Raw genomic sequence first — 11780 nt, forward strand, 5'->3', positions numbered from 1 at the left:
TTGAAGGGCGGGTATTGCATCTGGTTAAAGGGAGGGTAATTTTCTTGATTAAAAGAAGGATAATTGTTCCAACGATTAGAGAATGGCATATTAGAGTTCATACCTTGTCCTCGTGGTTGCCATTTCCTTCTCTGTGTCAGCAGATAAACTGCTTCAGCTTCTTCTTCAGTTGGTTGCAATGCTGCTTTTATTCTTGGTAAAGAAGGGCATTGTTGTGTTTCATGATCCCTCTCACAAATGGTACAAATTGAAACTTTTTCCAATGGGCATTCCCTTAGTGGATGTTTTTCTCTGCATTTAGAACAAAAGATAGCCAAAGCAGCTTCTGCTTTCGCTTGTTTCTTCTTAACCTACAAGGTGTCAATCCGTGAAGCAAAAGAACTTAACATTTCAGTTTTAAATTCCTCAAGTAAATTACCTATTTCAGCTCTTGTTTCTCCTCCACTGGCTGATTTATGAACTCTTGAATATGTATTATCCTTTATGTTTGATCTATTCCTTGCAGCTCCTCTTGAACATCTTTTACAGAGGTTAAAAATTTCATCATATGATTCTTTAGATATGCCCCTTTTACCAAGCATATTTAACATGTCTAGACAATCATCCCTTACCCCTTTCAATAATATTGTTTTAAGAATATCTTTACTTACACTGGGATGATTGGATCTTTGTAGGTTATATTGTAGCCTTTCCACAAAGTCCTCCGGATTCTTGTCCTCCTTTTGCACCATCTTAAATAATTCCTCCCTTTTTTCTCTCGTCGGGCAGTAGTCCTAATATTTGAGCAGAAACTTCTGTTTCATCTGTTCCCATGTTGTGATTACATGTCCTCCCAGACTCATGAACCATCTTAGTGGATTTCCTTTTAGTGTTGCTGGAAACAACTTCAATTTTTGAGAATTAGTAACATAATCATAGCTTCTACATAATATATCAAACTCAAAAAGAAACTCATCAGGATCTTTAGAAGATAAACCATGGAAGTTAGGTAAGGCCAAAAGTGGGATATTCTTCATGGGAGTTGCTCCTCTGGGCAAATCACCAATGGGAAATCCCAAGGTAGAGAGAGAATTCTCATCTCGTCCTTCAGGTTCTACCTGTCTTCCACCAAAGAACCCTTCATTGTTCTCTTCCATTGGTTGTTCTCCTGCTACACTTGCTCTGTCTTCAATGTTTTCTGTTGGCTCCTCAACGTCTTCAATTGGTTCCTCAATGTCTTCAATTGGTTCCTTAAAATCCTCTACTAGTTCTTCATTTCTTCTACTATTTCCTCAACTTTTTCAGGGCCCACAACTTCCTCTGTTTTGTAGTTTGTTTGGAGAGAGAGTTGAGGCTTGGGCTTCTGAGAGCTTAGCTTCTAAGAAGTTTCAGCCTTTGATATGATATCGTCAATAAAGGTCTTTCTTCCTCCTCCTTTACCCTTGCCACTTATATGGTTAGTTTTCTTGCGTCCTCTCATGAATTCTGCATATCTAAAAGAAAAACATTAATGCTTTTGAAATCTACAATTTCCTTCCTCGGCAATGGTGCCAAAATGTTGGTCACTTTAATTGCTTATTAATTTAAACAACCAGTGCTACATGAATTGTCAACCCAGGGAAGTCTGTTTATTTCAAAGGCAATCACACACTATATATGCTCAATCCCAAAAGTAGTAAAAGTTGTAGTATTAATTATTCTAATCACACCTTGCTTTAAACAACTGAAGTTCTACTTTAAGTTACAACAAAAGCAATCTCTCTATTGTAGACAATGATCAAGGAAATCCTAGATTATAGTTAAAAATAACAATCTAGGAATCAATCTGCAAAGGGAAAGACTAGTTGTGCTCTAACAGAGAACAGGACCCTATTCCTCAAGCAGGAACCTTCAGAACCTATTTTTGATTATTATGCTTCACAAACTCACTCTGGGAAACCAATTAAAAGAATCACTAATTACCTATGAACGAATTTGTGGAAACAATGCAATGACCAAGCAGACACAGAGTTTCAGAAGTAGACACAAAGTTCCAATAACGCATAAGTAAATTCAACAAATAGGAATTAACAAGGCATGAATGTAAAAACAATACTTAACACACTACAAAAATAAAGGGTTGAATCTTGTGATGAAGGTGGGCCCTATCCTTCTCACAAGATTCCCCAGATAATGGAACTTAAGAGAAAATGCTTAGAATAGTCTTTTATTCATCTGTCAAAGTATCATATTACAAAAAGATTCAAGTTTCCTTACTCCTAGCTAGATCTTCCCGTACTAACCTCTCTATCCCCTTCTAATGTTGATGTCTCATCTTTTTAAAGAGGAGACATCAATTACAATTAATTACATTGTAAATCCTATTTTGACCTGATATGCTAAAATAGGATAATTGATTCTTCCATTAACAAAATACTGTTACAATGGTTGTGACAATGCTTGATTTTGGAATATACCTGTTATGGCCCATGTAACAGCTCCTTCGATGATCCCTGCCTATTGCTGTTGAATCTAAAAATGCAAATCACGGGCTGTTTCAGCAACGTGATTTGTGCATTGTTCTAACTGTTTTAGCAACGTGGTTTGCAATAATATCTGCAGTCTTCAAAACTGTTTCAGAAACTATCCGAACAGTGATTAAGTATGAAGGAAATGCAAAATTACATGTAAAATAAATCAAACATATAGTAATGAGAAGACATGTTATATACCTTGGAAAATAGATTAAATTAATAACATGGGTTTTAATTAAGGTTTGAATGAGGATGGAAGATAACAAAATATGTGAGCAAAAAGGGACAATATGGAGTCCTAACAATAAAGATGATTCATTCCAAGCCATAATATCTCGATCCATCATTAGATCTTGTCCTCCATCAACCGCTGAGATTCCTCCTTGGCTCAGATCAAGCAAAGCATCATAAACCCATAACTTGCATACTAGATCTCACACTTCATCAGATATTCAAGACTTTCTTGCTAGCCTAATGATCTTCTCCTCCTTTTATAGTCTTAGGCCTTTCTCAATAACATGGTCCAAAACCACGTAGAACCAATACCTTGGACCCAATACCTGGGGTCAATACCTCAAACCAAAACTTAGTTTTCCAACATGTACATGCCTTTCCTTCTATGAAAGTGCGTGTGTATGATATACGTGCCTTTGTATATAGTGAACCTGCATGTATATGCGGCTTGGTATATAGTGAACCTGCATATACCTTTCTTTCTTCATTCTTGCTGTTTACTTGCTATATTGTGATCTTTCATCTGAGAGAGTTTCCTTTTGAACTGATTCCTTGAAGCTGCCCTGCATTTCATCACATCTATAAATACTACTGTCATGCATTCTGTCACATCTGATATCTCTTCTGTAGATTCATCTAGTTAACATGTACAAGTGAGTTGTTCTGCTACAAGTGGGTTTCCATCAAGTACAACACATTTATCATAATGCCAAAAATCTCCCCCCTTGGACTTGATGGCAACAACAACACCAAGTCACTCTCCCCCTTTGACATCAAGGACAAAGGGCAGACCAAGATCTTCGCCCCTCAAAGCAGAAGACTTCAATATCTGAATAGCTGAAAGTTAATCATGCTCCCCCTGAGCACATGCAGAGTTTGCAAATATTTTCAAGAAAATAACATGACTTTATAACTCAACTATGTGATTTTGAGCTTCCTATCACCAATGACTCATACATACATTCATTCTCCCAACCAAGAGGGGATAAACTTGACTCATCCACCCAACCAAGTGGGGATATACCAGATACCAATTGTTTATACATGACTGAAATATTACATCATCCTTCCCATGCATAGTGGGGGTACAAATTACATCATATGACCAAAAGGGATTCATCAAAAGACTACAATAGACAAAGACAACTATTACATCATGGGTCTTGATATGACCTTTACATCGAATGATATACATGATATTTATAACAGAGACCAAATATCTAAACAAGACCATGATAGTCATCAACAACTATCATACACAATGTATGATTTGCTCCATAAGCATTTTTCAACAGCATCTAGACTAGCAACTTGTATATGTCCATTAGTGTAGATATCATCAACCTATGACAAGGTATGTCTGCATATAGATATCAAATCATCCTCTTGATCTTGAGCATTATCATAACCTTCCATGAATCAATTCTGCATATGTCATACAAAATTATTCACATTATATCATACCATAGTCATCACATCATCATCAAGATCTGCATGACCTTTTATACCATCCATGTATCATCACTCAGGAACATCCCACATCTGATAAGCATGAATCAACATATATGAGTATTAACCTATCATCATATAGGTAAGAACTCATCATCATCATGTCTTCAAATAGCTATGTCTTCATGTGACCTGCAATAACTCCATTATCTTGGCCGAACAACAATGCAACTTTGTGTAATCATCCATGTATCCAACATATTGTATATAGCACTATGTATCTAGAAAACTTTTAGCTCAAGATCTTTTGTCAAGACTTCTTGATATCATCAACAACAACAATCCTCAACCATGTGAGAGCCAAGAACTATAGGAATCTTGCATCATAACTGTATTATATGATCTTTATGCATCTTTGAAGGCATGGCGACAACAACATATGAGTGACTCATCATCAAATAATGAAGTTGTGTATTCAAGCTTTGTACTTCTCCTTATCCTTATGAAGATCACCATGTAAGCAACATATATGCATCATCAGAGAATCATCCAAAAATCTGATCTGAACACCAAATATGTGACCCCAAGAATCATATGAGATTTTTTCATGGGCAACTCATAACCATATCATAGCAAGATGTATCATTTAGCCATATAAGCATCATCATCATTGATTAGGTATTAAAGACTTATAAACATAATGCCAAAAATGCTTTATTAGAAGCATAACATGTTCTCCCCCTGAACCTGTTCCATCTGTCCACTGTCATATCTGATCATGCATATATTAGCAAGAAGCATCAAGGCATCATCATCAATCAGATATACATCAAGTTAACTTGTGAGGATAAAAAACAACATCTGATGAGTACCAATACATTTCCACACATTATCAACAGATTGTAACCATCATCAAACAGAGTAAATAATTGACTGAACCATATCAGACCCTTTTTCCTGAGTTCGTCCCATTGCTTTTCCGCAAATTAACATATACACGATTGTGCAGTGTCTAACTCACGTATATACACGACTTATCTTCATGAAACTTGTGTATGAGATTTAGAACACTGAAGTTTCACACTTTCAACTCCCTCTGAGTCTATCATGTCTGTACATTGTGTTGTGCCACATCTTTCTGACTGTACTTCCTTCTTCTTCCATATCTTCAAGTGTGATGATGTTTTCTCCTTTTGGTATGGTGCCTGTACTTTGTTCCTGCATTCCTTTGCTATATGTCCAAGCTTGTTACATGCATAACATCTCATATGTTTCATATTCCTTCTATAGCAGTCAATGGCTTTGTGACCAAACATATTGCAAGCAAAACAATATCCCTTAAAGTACCTGGAACGTGATGATCTTTCTGTGTGATGGTCTTGAACCATTCTTCTTCTACATCTAGCTGCAACATGTCCAAAATTATGACATACATAACATTCAACATTATTCATTTGAGGAAATAACCGACTATCACTTCCATAGTTAGGAGTAAAAGATTTTCTTTGAAGAATTTCTTCCCTTGGTTGATGATGGGATTGACCTCTCATTTCCTTGTTGAGCATTTCAGATTTTGCATTAGAGTTCCTTGTCTTACTTTGTGAACTAGATTCACCTTCAACAAATTCATGAAAACCAAGACCAGTTTTGATAGCAGGAGACCTTTGACTACTAAGAATATCATCCAAGATCTTAGTACTATCTTGAAATCGTAAGAGCTTATCCTTTTCTTCTAATTTATCTTTTAGAATATTTACCTCAACCTGATGTTGCTCTTCCTTTTCAAGATACTACTTCTTCATGATTCCTTCAGCATTTCTTCCTTCTTCCAACTGATGTCTTAATTCAAGAACTTCGTTTTCTTATTTTTCAAGAGCTCTGAGTAGTTCTTTATTCTGCTTATTTGATTCTTCAAGATTTTGTTTTAGCGAGAGGATCTTAGCTTCAAGACTTTCATAGTAACTGGATCTATCTCTGAGTTTCTTGATTGTTGTGCTCCTTTCATTTACTTCATTTCTTAATGATGTCACTTCATCTTGTAGCTTCTGACATTGATCTTCCTTTTCCTTGAATTACTTCCTTACCTTGTTTCCCTCCTCTAGTTGAGATTTTAGTTTGGTAGCTTCTTCTTTGGAGGCACATTCCCTTTTCCAATAGATCTTGTTGATCTCTAATTTTGTTTGTAAGCCTTTTAATTTCTGCCTCTATTTGATATCTTTCTTCCTCACCCATAAGAGCAAATTCAGTTGTTTCGCTATCACTTTCATCATCTTCAAATGGATGGAGAAATGTATCACCATAGGATAACAAATTCATACCTGATAGTTCTTTTGCTTGTTCATATTCATTCTGAGGTAATTCTGAATCTGAAGTGTTTCTCCCACATATTCCCCAATCGATTCTCCCACTATCGTAGTTCCTCTAAGATGTCTTCTTCTTCTGAGGCACTTTCTTCTTTAGCTTCTTTCACATTGTTCTACGGATCTCCTTCAAGTGATCAAGCTTCTACCAAAGGACCTGCTCTGATTCCAATTGTTGGAAATAATACTGAGAGGCGTGGGGGGGTGAATCAGTATTAGTCAACTCAATAATATTTTTACAATTTTTCTTACTCAATTTCATATACGCATGAAGGCAGCCCGCATGTGTACGCAACTGTGTTTAATGAAACAAGCGTATATCCAGCAAACTAATGATTCTATTAATTCATCATATGTTGATCTTTAATCTGAGTATCAGTACTTTATTAAACATTAAATAGTAACCATGTGTAGTTAATAACAGAAAAAACCATCACACATAAGCATCACACATGAACACCAAGATGTAAGGTGGAAACCCATTGTGGGTAAAAACCACTTGCTGTTGTCATCTCTGTCTTGTTTTAATAATAAGAAAATCTTTTTACAACAATGTACTGGTGCAGACTCATACCAGTATGCAGGCTTCTACTTGTAGAAGGCTACAACCTTCTTTCTTTCTCCAGCTTCTACCGAAGGGAGCTACAACCCCTTAGCTCTTGTACTAGCCAATATATTTACTAGTACGTAGGTGCCAACCTCCAGAAGGGTACGACCTTCTTTCTTCCTCTAAGTACCATGTTTCATAAATTTTTAGACTGGATACTCTTGGAACACAACACCATAATCTGAAGGCCATGTTTCATCCAATTTTCATACTAGACCCATCAACAACATTGAAGCTCAAAATCAATCACCACTGTAATACAACTATTTCATTACCCATTCATTGAATACTCAATCATTACTCTCTGAATCACCCAACAACTTAATCACTAAAACCCTGTCATCAAAACACAGTCACCAAAACACAGAGTAGAACCCAGAACTCTGCAACAATATTCAGAGCCAACTGTATCATCAAAAACCATGCATCAGAGTGCATACGCTACTTGGTAGAGCCGAACCAACGTGTATACATAACTTCACCAAAGTGAACTAGCGTATATGTCATCAAATACTTATAACTTCGCCGCACTTCCCGACTTCAGACATACCCAAATCATTACATACAAAAGGATAATACGTGTGTTAGCAACCAGATCTAGTCCATCAGATCACATAAACATAAGTCATTATTATCCTGATCCATTATTAGATCTCATCCATCAAAACTGAAGTTAATCACAATCAATCAATCTGAATATGCAGAATACTGTCACCAGAACTCAAACTTTTCATCAACAACTAGAACCACCTATAACTTCAAACATCATAGTTCATATGGTATACGCTACTTAGATGTGTCTAACCTGTGTGTATACGTGCTTTTATCAAAGTCAACCAGCATATACATCTGTAAATATTCATTCATAATTTTGCAACTATTCCAGACTTCAGTTATACCCAGGTCATAATATTTAGGAACATCACATGCGCCAGTATACAGATCTAGAGTAAGCATGATCAAACCATATAGAGATGATTCATTCCAAGCCATAAGATCCCGATCCATCATTAGATCATGTCCTCCATCAACCACTGAGATTCCTCCTTGGCTCAGATCAAGCAAAGCATCATAAACCCATAACTTGCATACTGGATCTCACACTTAATCAGATATTCAAGACTTGCTTACTGGCCTAATGATCTTATCCTCCTTTTATAGTCTTAGGCCTTTCTCAATACCATGGTCCAAAACCACGTAGAACCAATACCTTGGACCCAATACCTGGGGTCAATACCTCGGACCAAATACCATGGACCAAATACCATGGACCAAATACCACGGACCAAAACTTAGTTTTCCAACATGTACGTGCCTTTCCTTCAGTGAAAGTACATGTGTACGATATACGTGCCTTTGTATATAGTGAACCTGTGTGTATACGCAGCTTGGTATATAATGAACCTGCGTACACCTTTCTTTCTTCATTCTTGCTGTTTACCTGCTATACTGTGATCTTTCATCTGAGAGAGTTGCCTTCTTAACTGATTCCTTGAAGCTGCCCTGCATTTCATCACATCTATAAATACTACTATCATGCATTCTGTCACATCTAATATCTCTTCTGTAGATTCATCTAGTTACCATGTACAAGTGAGTTGTTCTGCTACAAGTGGGTTGCCATCAAGTACAACACATTTATCATAATGCCAACAGTCATTTGGTTCAACCTACAACTCTTGGAGCAGCTTCATCACTGGTGTTCCCAAAGAAGATGGGAAAACAACATCCATTCCATAAACTAATTGATAAGGACTAGTACCAATGGATTTCTTTATGGTCAGCCTGTTTGCCCATAAGGCATTTACTAGCTTCTTGTTCCATGTTTTCTTGTTATCTTCTAACAGTTTCTTGATGATATTTACCAGACTCTTGTTGGAGGATTCTGCTAATCCATTTCCTTGGGGGCAATAAGCTATGGAATGGCCCAAAGTTATATGATACTTATTACAGAAATCAATCATTCTTTTGGATTTGAAAGTTGTTGCATTGTCAGTGATGATTTTGGTTGGGCACCCAAATCTAGATAGGATGTTGGCCTCAAGGAAGGTTATTATAACAATGTCAGTGGCTTGCCTTGATGGTATGGATTCTATCCATTTGGTAAAATAATTTGTAGTAGTGAGGATCCATTTGTGTTGGGAAGAGGAAGGTTGGTGGATTTCACCAATGAAGTCAAGATCCCATTGTTGAAAAGGTGCTTCAGCAGAGATTGGTTTTAGGGGTAGGGGTAAAAGCTTTTTCTTTCCTTCAAAAATTTGACATTTATGACATGAGGTTACAAACTTTTTTACATCAAAAAACAAAGTAGGCCAATAGAAACTGGCTCTAAGAACCTTGTTAGCAGTGATTTTCCAGTAAAGATGTCCTCCACAGTCACCTGCATGAAACTCTTGTAACACCTTGTCATATTCTTCTTTCAATAAATAGTTAAGAAGGATACCTTCATGATTCCTCCAAAACAAAGCATTGTCAACTATGTAAAACTTTAAATATTTCATTTTTAAAAATCTACTTTTGGTCTTGGATAATTCGGGAGGAGCTTGTAGATTTTGTAAAACATATATGATGTCAGCATACCATGGTGATTCAATAAAGGCCTGATTGATTGGTGGAGTTGCCATCTCCTCTCCATTATCCATTTCTACAATAAAATTGATGTCTAAGGCCTGGCAGTTCGATTCAGCCATGAGCTTGGCTGAACCTTGGCCTTTGATTAACTTTGTTGGCTTGATTTCTAGGTCATATTCTAATATAGTAGCAATCCATTTCCCTCTCTTTCCATCTAGACCATCCTGAGTTAGGATATCTTTGACTACTGAGTTGGGGACATAGGCTATTATATGAGAATATAAATTGTAAACTCTAAAATCTTTGATAGCTTTGACCAAAGCAAAAGATTGCTTTTCCATTATGTTATATTTTAAGGGGGCATCTCTCAGGGCTTTGCTAAAAATGGAAATAGGTTGATCATAACCCTCATCATTCTTTTGCAGTAAAACTGCAACAATTGTATGTTCTGAGGAAAAAGAAAATAGAATGAAGTCCCTGTCAAATTTTGGACTCATAAAAAATGGTGTTTTAGTTAAGGCTAACTTGATGTCTTCAAAGGATTTCTTAGCCTCAACCATCCATTTTATGGTCGAATATTTTTTCAACATGTTGTTTAATGACCTAATTAATTCTGCTATGTTAGAAATAAACTCCTAAGAAAGTTGATTTTCCCTAAAAATACTTGTAATTCCCTGATGCTCCTAGGATGTTGTATCTGTAAGATGGCTTCAATTCTTGCAGGATCAATTCAGATACCATCTTTAGAGATTATATGGCCTAATAACTTTCCATCTTCTAACCCAAATAAATATTTTTTAGGATTCAAAGAAATCCCATACTTCCTACATTTGATGAAGACCTGCCTTAGATGATCTAAATGTTGCTTATCAGATTTTGAGAATACAATGATGTAATCTAAGTATATTACTAGGAAGTCATGAATTTCCTTAGCAAAAGCTATGTCCATGACTCTTTGAAAGGTGGCCCCTGCATTCTTTAATCCAAAAGGCATCTTCACGTACATGAATGTGCCCCAAGGAGTAGTAAATGCAGTTTTGGCCTGGTCTTCTGGGTGAACTAAAATCTAGTTGTAACCAGAAAACCCATCCAATAATGAGATTCTGGTTGACCCTACTACCCTTTGTAATATATGATCAATTTTAGGGAGAGGGTAATTATCTTTGAGTGAAACTTTATTGGCAGTTTTCTTCTTTGTTGGCACCAAATTTGAAACCCAATAAGAGAATCTGATTGGTGCTATTATTTTGGCTTCATACATCCTTCTAATTTCCTTTTCAATAGAAGGCAATAGAATGGGATTGATCCTCCTAAGCTTCTGGCTGAAAGGTTTCTGGTTTCCTTTTATGGGGATATTATGTTGTATGATGCTGGTGTCATAGGACTTGAGGTCCTCATAACTCCAAGCAAAGACATCTTGGAATTCCTTTAATAGTTCAATGTATCTCACTTTTTCTGTAGGAGGTAAGGACTTTGTGAGTTTGATCAATTTGGGATTTTCCTTAGTGCCTATATTACACTCCTCTATGTCAAATTTTAAGGGTTCCATCTTCAGTTTTCTAGGGACATCATTTGAATCAAACAAGTCTTCCAAAGGGGTTAATCCTTTGGGAAAAATGTTGTCTTTGAGATTAATGATTTCAGAATATTCGTTAATTATCTCATCAATTTCAACTTGCTTTAGGTTTTGTACATCTAATTTTGTAAATTTAGTGGGATGGAATCTCTATACCTTTCCATTTTCTAACTCATTAATTTCTATTTCATCTTTGAAATCAGAATCTAATGTTATGTCAGTATCTATATTGCTATTTACAAATTCCTCCTCTGAGGTTAAAAAATTGTTTATTTGTTGGTCATTAGCAAATACTTGCCAATTTTTCAAGTTATCTAGGATAGAAGGTTTGTGCCTGACCTTAGCAGTGTACTGATGGTTAGGTTGAAATGGTAACTTAAAAGTGCTGGCAAATATTGCTAAATTATGAGCCTGCATATTATGCTTCCTAGGAATTACAACAACTTTGGTTTCTAGGAAACTGTTTAGTATTTCTATAATGGTTCCTATGC

The sequence above is a fragment of the Pinus tabuliformis genome, chromosome Q (genome assembly GCF_031772625.1).
Source record: "Pinus tabuliformis cultivar Carrire ecotype Pingquan chromosome Q, CPIR1, whole genome shotgun sequence".
Taxonomy (NCBI): domain Eukaryota; kingdom Viridiplantae; phylum Streptophyta; class Pinopsida; order Pinales; family Pinaceae; genus Pinus; species Pinus tabuliformis.